The sequence below is a fragment of the Peromyscus maniculatus genome, chromosome 9 (assembly GCF_049852395.1).
Source record: "Peromyscus maniculatus bairdii isolate BWxNUB_F1_BW_parent chromosome 9, HU_Pman_BW_mat_3.1, whole genome shotgun sequence".
NCBI classification, from domain to species: domain Eukaryota; kingdom Metazoa; phylum Chordata; class Mammalia; order Rodentia; family Cricetidae; genus Peromyscus; species Peromyscus maniculatus.
In genome coordinates, this window is record NC_134860.1 from 51,699,159 (window position 1) to 51,709,455 (window position 10,297).

General features: G+C 42.0%; 1 protein-coding gene across 1 annotated transcript in view; it reads left to right on the forward strand.

Moving 5' to 3' along the window:
• LOC102917268 (M1-specific T cell receptor alpha chain-like) overlaps positions 1-10,297 on the forward strand; it is a 775,359-nt gene that overhangs the window by 662,209 nt on the left and 102,853 nt on the right. The gene's annotated exons all lie outside the window — the stretch shown is intronic.

A 10,297-nucleotide genomic window follows, 5' to 3' on the forward strand; every position in this document is an offset into this window, starting at 1 on the left:
GATATGGGTTCATTCCCAGAACCTAAACAGCAACTTATAACCATCTGTAACTCCAGTTCCTGATAACCTGATGCCCTTTTCTGGCCCCAGCAGGCACTGCACACATGTGGTACATATACACACATGCAAGCAAACACTCATACACCTAAAAATAAGTAAATCTTTTTTTTTAATAAGGAAAGGTTTTAACTCCTCTAACCACTTGGGGGGAAATAAGAAAGAATTATATTTTTAAAGAGATTATAAGATAAAGACTGGAGCAATCATAGCAGAATTTTCAAAGCTTGAGAAATAACTGCCCAAAATGAAAGATAAGCTTGAACTGTCTTTGGAGTCTCCATGTGAAGAAATGGAGAGTGAAGAAATGAATTTTTCATAAAATACCATGACCCTCCTTCTCACTATTCCCTTGTCCCCTTCCTCTTCCCAAATAGTCCCCCTTACATTCTCATGTCTTTTATCTTTAACTACATGCATGGGGGGAGGGTACAAATACATAAGTGCAGGTGCCCTCAGAGGCCAGAAGATCCCTGAGCTAGAGGTAGACATGGTCCTCTGTAAAAGCAGTGCATACTGTTAAACACTAAGCCATCTCTCCATCCCTTCCTTGTTGTCTTTTTTTAAAATCTAGATTCTGCATATAAGAGAAAAAATAAGTGTTATCTGTCTTCCTGAAACCAGTTTCCTTTGCTTAACGTGATTATCGCCAGTCCTGTTCATGTTCCTGGAAATGGCAGGATTTTGTTGCTTTGTGGCTGAAGGAAAGTGCCATTGACCATACCTATTCCCATAGCACTGAAATTGCTATTTTTACATTTATACTGTAAGCAAATATTCCTAATCTTCACAATAAAACATTTTAAAGACTTCTTAAACAATGTCCAACACTAAATAATTACTCTATTTTTGTTAAACTACTTTAGTGTCTTTTTTTTTTTTTAACTAACTCCATCAGCTTTAACTCCATCAGCTGGCAGCCATGAGCATCCAAGGACAAGCACTGATTGTGAGATCATTCTGACTCAGGATGTCTGCCCTCAACTCTATTTCACCGTTGAAGGAACAAAAGTTGAATATACACATTGTACTATTGGATTTTGTGATCTTTGAAGAAATCAAATATAAGCAGCTCCTTCTTTGGATGTTGATAATTTGGCTTCCAAAAAAATTAAACAGTGTATTTGTTACCCAGCATCTTCTTAGCATGTAAAGATGTCACCTTCTCTAGGAAAAGCATTGCTTAATTATCAACCCAAAGCAGCAGTTAGTTAATGCTTTATATTTTCACTGCTAGTGGGTTAAAATAGTTTTCCAAGTTTGATAACAAGTGAGTAACTTTCTTCAGTTTTCCACTATCCATCTCTTTTTTTTTTAAGTCTTTAGAACTTAACGATTGTGATGATTTTATGCACCTGAGTTTTAAAACACCAAACCACAATAACAGCTTTGATGGAAGCTTCTGAGGCAGACTGTGGTGATGGCAAACTGCCAAGGAAAGGAATCAAGAAAGGGTGTTTTTGTTCTGCCATGTTTCACAGTGTTGGTATATCACGCAGGTTGAAGCCTATTAAACCTGCGTTCAGAAACACCCAGCTGTGATTCCCTGCACATGCCTCCGCACCGCAGAGTCCGCTGCGTGCTGTGGGGAAATAATAGGTCAGCTTTATTGCCTCCCTGCCCTGATTTTATTCATTATTTATTTATTTGGTGTTCTCCAGACAGGGTTTCTCCGTGTAGTCCTGGCTATCCTGGAATTTGCTCTGTAGCCCAGGCTGGCCTCAAACTCAGAGATCTGCCTGCCTCTGCCTCCTGAGTGCCAGGATTAAAGGTGTGCACCACCACCGCCCTGAGTGTTTCCTTAAGTGTTTACTCTGTATTGTTACTGCAATAATTTCAGAATAGGAAAGAATATCACCAAAGTCTTCAGTAATAAAATCCTAACCACACTCCCCAACATTTATCAAGTGGACCGACATAACAGCAACCAAGTACCAGTAGACTAGGTAGCACAGTATATATAAGAAACCAAAACATTGACTCCACATCTGTATCAGTTACATAACTCCTTCTTCCAAAGACCTTAAACTTTGTAGATAACACAGCAAGTGCTCAGAAAAGCGGTTGTGAAATTATCACTATACTGGAGCATGACATGTTTGCAGAATCCCAGCCTTTTACGATGATGTATTTTCAAAATCCATGACTGCAAGTGGATTTTGGGGGGGCACTATGACACTAAATTCCCAAATCCTAAGAGGCCATGTACCTTATTCTGATGAGAAAATTGCCAGATGAGGTAATATTGGAGCAAGGTCGCACAGAAACAACAGCCTCTGTGGTGGAAACGCAGACTCTGCCTAGGGAAAATGTAAGTCACTGGGAAACAAGAAAACATGTGGCAGAGGGAAACTTTTGTTGGGTCAAGACAGACAATCAGAAGAGCTTTTGAAGACGAACTTTAATTGGTCCTCACAAACAGAATGGCATAGCATCACTGGAATTTCAGAGTCAAGTAATCTCCCTCTCTCACTAATCCACCAGAAGTTCCCTCATTTCATAGTAAAGACAATTCTCTCTACCCACTTGAACTTAGTTTTGAGTGAGATATTTCCTGAGAACTCAGCAATAGTTCTGTTCACTTCAGAGATAAACCAACTAATACCACAGATCTGAGTTTCCCAGTCTCAGGCTCTTTTCTTCTCTTCTTGATCCTGTGTGAGTCAGTCCAGAGACACAGAAATTAATCTCTTCATCAAGGGTGACAATCTTAGTGAGCACATCAGATCAGATTCCTCTCTTTTCAATCTGGGAAAGCAAAATCCATGCACAAGGGAGAACTATGTCAAAGGCTCCTTTCTATATTGTTGAAAATAACTGGGTTTATGGTTCCAGTGATAGAAGCATCAACCCAATCAAAATAAAATCAAAGAAGCCCATTTTCAGAGAATATGAGCAATTCACGGACATAACATTTTTAATGAAATTCTCATTTTTTCATACAGAAATAGATTGCTTATTTGATGAAGTGCAAACTCATAGATATTAACTTTTGAATAGAGTAATGGTTTGTAATTTCTTTCTTACAGCAGACTGTAGACATTCACAGCTACAGAAATAAATGTGATGAACTCCCTGCCTTACCCAGACAAACCACACCAGAAAACATATGGTATGCCAAGATAGAAGGTTTAAAACATTTGAAAGTCTTGGGATTCTTGCTGGTTGATTTACAAAGCAGCAGATTTATCTGTCACTATGTTGCCCATGTTATCTGCCACCCATGTCCATCTTGGCATGACTCCATACTCAGTGCACATGACCTTCACAGTACTCTTGACGAAAATAAATAAGTTAAATCCAATCTAATCTTCCATTCTAATGAGGAACAAGGAAGCAAGAAACAGCTACCCTATTTCACAAAGGAATGACTAATCAAACCCAGACAGTGAGTACTATGGTTTGGATTTGGTCTGAGTGGGTCCCCTAAGAGCTTAGGTGTTGTTCGTGGTATTGGGAAGCAGTGTGGAGCCTTTAAGAAGTGGAGCCTGGTGGGAAGTAAAGCAGCTGCTGAAGGATCTGCATCTGGAGGGAATTGATAGAGTTTCAAGCCCCAGTCAAATGGGCTTTTCGTTTGTTTTAAGATTTGTTTTTATTTTATTTATTTATTTTATGTGCTTTGCCTGCCTGTGCAAATGTGCACCATATACATGCATGGTGGTGCCCACAGAGGCCAGAAGAGGATGTTAGATCCCCTGGAACTGAAGTTATCAATAGTTGTGAGCTTTCATATGGGTGTTGGCAACCAAACCTGGGTCCGCTACAGGAGCAGCAAGTGCTCTTAAATGCTAACAGATAACTAAGCCTGCAAAAGAACGAGGCTGGTCCCTCTGGGCTCTCTCTAGCCTGGTCTGGTATTGTGTGTTCTCTTACTTTCTTACTCGCTCTCCTGTTTGATGCTGTTCTCTATAACTTGACATGGGGAACTCATAGACTCAGCATCCTGCTGACTGAACTTCCTGTTCCAAGGCTGTGAGTAAATAAAATCCTCTGCTTTACAAAGCGCTCAGCTTGAGGATTTCATTGAAGTATAGGAGAATGGGCTGATACAGTGAATGGGCTGATACAGGGAGATGCTCTGTAGACCAGCAGGCCTGGTGCTCCCATAGACGATGATGTGAGAAAGGGGAAGGAAAGACCCAATGGAGGGAAGTAGTGGGTGGGAACATTACAGGACTTAAAGTGTATAAAGAGACATAGAGAAGTGTAACCACTATGACCAAACGAACTACACTATCTTTAAATGGATCTCCATCTTTTAATCTGTAAAAAAAAAAAAAAAAAAAAAAAAAAAAAAAAAAAAAAAAGCAGGGGAGAATCGAATCGAACAAATCAAACTACAGAGATGTTGTTAAGTGATGTGAGGAAATTACTACTGACTTTGGTAGATTGGAATGAGATTGTGGTAATGTAAAAAAGAAAAACAACTCACTTCTTTGTTGATATATAATAAAGCCAATCACGACGGCTCCACCTGTAATCCCGACACTGAAGAGATGGAGCTACCCAGATTGCTGCCAGTTTGAAACCAACGTGGACTACATAGTAAATCCCAGATCAGCCTGTGCTGTAGAATGAAACCCTGCCTCAAAAAGCCACACACACAAGAAAAAAGCTGATGTATGTTGAAGTTTGCAGTAATGAACTGTCATGTGTGTGATGTATTTTTAAATTTTTGAACAAAATAAATAGAAGATACAGTGAATGTTAACAATTGTTATGGCTAGGTGACATCTATGATACTCTACTAATCCCTTTTGAAATATTCCAAAAGTTTTAAATGAATGTCTTTTATTTGGTCAACAAATCTACAGTAGGTTTAAACGAATGAAAAAGTGAAATAGGATATTGTTTTGAAAATTCACATACTCCTTTAAGAATTCTAAATCTATAAGAAGTCAGAAACCAGCCGGGCAGTGGTGGCGCACGCCTTTAATCCCAGCACTCGGGAGGCAGAGCCAGGTGGATCTCTGTGAGTTTAAAGCCAGCCAGGGCTACCAAGTGAGTTCCAGGAAAGGCACAAAGCTAGAAGTCAGAAACCATGAAAACTTTGTGCTCACACATATACTGTGTAAAATTTTCCTGTGGAAATGAGTAAGTTCCTATTCACCCTAGATAGGATGCTAACAACAGTCCAAAATGCCATCCCATGCCACTGTAGCTTGACAAACAGTGTCACACACAAACAGTGAGTGTGGTTGGTGATACCTACAGGAGTGCCAGGGAGAGGTTACTTATAGGACCATTAGCAATTGGTGGGCAGCTATATCACTAAAGAAAAACCTTTCCCCATCAACTGATAACTATGTACATATCCTTGAGGAGGGCTAGAACTTTATGAGACCCTCCCCCTAGTGACAGCTAGCTGCCTACAAACTCTTAGAGAGCTTTGTAGACTCATGAGCAATACCACCACCAAGAGAGCAAATCAGTGGCCCCAATCATGTACGGGTCTCCTTCAGGTAGCAACAATTCAAGAAGGCAATGGCCATGCTATGTCCAGATGACAGTCAGACGAAAACATGATGTATTTCTCACATAACAATGAATCCTATCTATAACTATACACCCATCAAATAAATAAGAAAACCACTAATAATTATGTGTCTCTTTTGGATTCTTACTACTCTTTGCGGGATCCCCAGCATAACCTGGGGGTGGGTGTCTTAGAATCCTTTCAAGATCTGAGATAATGATAACAGCTAAAAGTCAGGCTGTGTTGCACTTAAGTGTAAGCCGAGAGGAGGGTATTCCATACTTCTACAGTTCTACAGTGAGCTCCCGTCTGCTGGTTGTCAGGCTCTCATCTCCTTCAGGTGAGCAGGTGTCACGGAGATGGTAAGAGGGAGTTTTGACAGAACGGAAATGTGTCTAAATCTCCCAAATGAGAACCTGATGGTTAAAACTGCCAACTTTTTGGCAGTTAGAGAAGTTAGAGTCACCATGGAAACAAATCTCTAGACATGTCTATAAAAGGATTATCTAGATTGGCTTTTTGGAGGTAGGAAAACCACTGTAAATGTGGGCAGTACCATTCCATGGGACAGGGTCACAGACCAAAGCCAAAGGAGAAAGTGAACTGAGCACAGGCATTCAGGGCTCTCGGCCTCTTGACTGGACAGAGTGTGACCACCTGCCTCCTGCTCCAGCTGTCATTGGCCCTGCATGACAGACTGCATCCTGGGGAGCTGTCAACCAAAGTCAACCCTTCTTTTCTCAGGCCGCTATTGCTAGGCATTTTACCACAATAATGCAAGTAACTAACACCATAAGACTGAACATTTTAAGGCAACGGATGAGTCTCAGTCCAAAGACCCGGTTAATTTCCACTCCTGTCTGGTTGCTAAGTTATCATTTGGCTCCTTAACCCTACAAAGCCATGGTGGTCCATTCTTCCCCTTCATGGTTTTGTAAAGCTGTGTTGTCAGTTCTGAGTACCAGCCACTTAAATTAGTGGACACTTATCTTAATGAAAATACTGAATTATTGTGAAAGAAATAAAGTTTATATGTCAAAGATAGGCAGTCAAACTCAGATCATTGCTGATCCCTCCATGTCAGCAAACGTGTCACTTAAATAAATGAATACTTACGTTTAATGAAACATACTGTGCATATTGAATACGCTGCACTCAGACTCTCAGGTCACCACTGAGCCCCACCTGTGTCGCCAAACACAGTCACCGGCACCTGACCTCCAGAGTACCACCAGAAAGAAGAAATTACAGTTAGCAAGGTTTAGATTCACAGCCCTTCACTCTAGAGATTCCAACCAAAACGTGCAGGTCAAATCCATCGTATCCACACACCTAGGAATCTGTTGCTCAAATGGTTTCTGATCATTGTGCAATGATTAGTAAAAGCATATTCTATGAGCAATCCACAACCATTAGCAAGCAGGTAGCATGATGAAATAGTAGAGAAAGTATGTTGTGGAATATTATTTTAAGATGTGTTACGTTTGTTTATGCTGTGGAACATTTATTTAATGATGCAAAGATGTGTTGCATTCTTTTATGTTGCATTTGTTTAATTCTGTGAGACTGTGTTACTTTGTGTATCTAAAACATCTGATTGGTCTAATAAAGAGCTGAATGGCCAATAGCTTGGCAGGAAAGGATAGGTGGGGCTGGTAGGTATAACACAAATCTTAAAAGGTCTTATAATAAAAAACCCAGAGCCAGATATTGGGATAAAAGCTGAAAAATCAGAGAAATAGAACAAGCCAGCCACTTTCTTACCTCTACAAAATCCTCAGCCTTAAGAGTGTGAGTTCCTGTTTCCTCATGCCTTATATACCTTTCTCTCTCCAGACATCACTACCTGGGATTAAAGGGGTATGTGCTTCCCAGCACTGGGATTAAAGGTGTGTGCCACCACTGCCTGATCTCTATGTCTAATCTAGTGGCTGGCTCTGTCCTCTGATCCTCGTGCAAGCTTATTAGGGTACACAATAAATTACCACAGGCAGGCAGAGAGAATAAATGGGAGGAGAAATTTGGGAGGAAAAAGATCAAGGATGGAGGAAAGAAGGGGCCAGCCACCCAACCACACAGCCAGACATGGAATCAGAAGGAAAAAAATAGAGAGAGAAAGGTAAAAGCCCAGAGGCAAAAAGTAGACAGGATAATTTAAGAAAAGCTGGCAAGAAACAAGCCAAGCTGAGACTGGGCATTTATTAATCATGAGCCTCTGTGTATTTATCTGGGGCCCGAGTGGCGGGCCCCCAAAAGAGCAAAGAGTAAAAACAACCAACTACAAAAGTCTGGAGTCTCCTGATGCTGTTGCAGCTTTGACAGTACAAATAATAGAGAATTAGGACAATCTTCTCAAAGTACAGCCTATCGAGCCCTCAGGACCCCAAGACCCGTTCAGAGAACGGAAGAGACTCAGATCTATTTTCATAATAGCAAAAACAATATTTCCTCTTTCATCGTGTTGACATTTGCACTGATGTTGCAAATACCGTGTTGGGTCAGATGTCACGTGAAGCAATGGAGTCCTCTCGGTTTTCTAAAACATTCACTGTGTTAATAACTCAGCTGTTTCTGTTGTGACTGTGTTCTGTAACAAATGTCTCTACATTTTCAGTTATTTAAGGTCTTGCTTTTACAGCAGGCCAGCTGGATTTGTCTTCAAGACGCAGGTTGTGTTCAAATCTATTCCACGTGATATAAAAGGACCCAGGCAGAAGCAGCAGTAAATTCCCTTATCCTAGAAGGCTCAAGAACACTTGGCAGAAATCCACAATGAGGAGTCCCTGCTTGGTGCTGGGACACTGTCATTTGCATCCAAAACAGCAATGTCAAGCGAACAGGGGCGCATCCCACCTATGGCTCATCGTGTGGTGGCGACTCTGGATGTATGCATCTGCGATGGGAAAGAATGAAAAGCTGGGGACAATAACAGCTGCACCCTCATCGGGGTCAAGTGTACACCATCGATACTAGGAAAAATGTCTGTGAGTACCATATTAACCAGTCTGATTAGTTCTTCATCACAGTGACCATCCCCCTCTGGACATCTCAAAGACTAATCCTCAACGGGAGCTATAGTCAAGGGTCTGAGTTACAGAGGAGGCGCTCTGGGCCTCTGCGTGTGGTCATGACATCTATCAGGTGGGCAGGCATCATTAGAAAGATCACAAGTGAAATAACAACACCTAAATTAAGCCATGGGCTCCTCTAAGACCTCCAGGGAGCAGATACCAACATTTTTTTTTTCAATCCTACACCCTTCTGATAAACAGTAAGCACGATACTACACTCCCATTAACACTCAACATTTAACAAAGTCAATTTAGATGAACCTATTGTGTTGCCGTATCTTAACAGTGATCCTCACCACGATCAAGAACAAACGAGATCAGTATTTGAGAGCCTCCAGGAAAGACTTCAAGGGCATGGCTCAGCCCAAAGCAGAAGTCAAATATCTGTATAACTACCAAGCATCCATTGTGTTTAGGGAGAGTGACCGTCGCCTATTGTGTTTAGGGAGAGCCACTTCCTCTGCCTGCTCTGGTTGTGCCTTGACCAAGGGCACCATGGAGTGTGTGGGGCCCTCGTACAGGGCAGCATCAGCTGGAGATATGAATACCTTTTCTAAAGCCCACAAAAGAGAGTTCTGTTTACCAAGCTGGAACCCACGGTGCCGCCTCTGCAAGCCCAGCAGGTTATCATTTCTAACTCACGAAAAGCACCATTATGGGCTACTGGCTGCACATGAAGCAGCTGGGGGGTCAATGGAGAGGATGACATTTTTAATTGACATGAAAGCCTTTTGGTGGACTGGATAACACTATTCAAGTGAAAAGCAAGGCAGGCCAGGGTGGTTCTGAGGCTTAGCGGGAGAGAGGGAAAATGATGTCGGCCACAAACATTTTTCTGCCTAACCCACAGCATGTAGACTGTACAGGAGACTTTCAGATATCTAACACACTCCTCTGTGGGAAACCACCTGAGAAAAGACTGGCCAAAAGATATGGATAGAAGTGGACATGACAATTTTCTAACAGTCCACTCTGACCCCAGGATAGATCCAGCCAGCAGGGCAGTGAGCATTAGGCAGAAGTACCCAGGCAAGTCTGGCCTGAACTAACTGCCAATCCCTTTGTTCTTCTGTGGCTTGACTTGCAGAAAACATCTGGCTGGGGGTTTCTCAGAGACACGTGATCAAGAGCCCAGGGAAGGTTTTTGTAAAGCTCTACAGCACCGTGATTGGAGGGATACGAGCACAGTGTTCAAACCCCACTGGGGACCTGTACAAAAACTCCCCGGGGTGAAGAACCATCTCCCTGGGAAGCGTCCTGCCTGAGTCAGGTGCCATGGAGGACAAACACAATGGGGCAGCCTGTTCTCCTTGTCTGGAAGCCTGGAAAAATGTCAGAAAGTGGACTGGACAAAAGATGACTCCCACTGCAGGCCTCTGCCTTCTGCCTGTTCCCTGGGTGAAAATGTTATTTCATCATTTACTTACGCTACCAATGAGGAATACAAAAAGGCGTTTGTTGGAAGGCATACCCTTGCCACGCTTTCATATTGGTTCTACAGCACTAGAAGAACTAAACGAGCCGTTCCATATGGAATTTGTGAAGTCAGGTCCCTAGAGAAATTTGCCCAAGTTCTTTTCTTTTGCAATTTGGGAAGGTGGGCTTGAGAGGAGGTTGATTTGTCTGTGGCTAATTCACCAGCCACGCTTAACAATTTTGAAGTTTTTTTATCCTGAAACAAACCATCACTTCA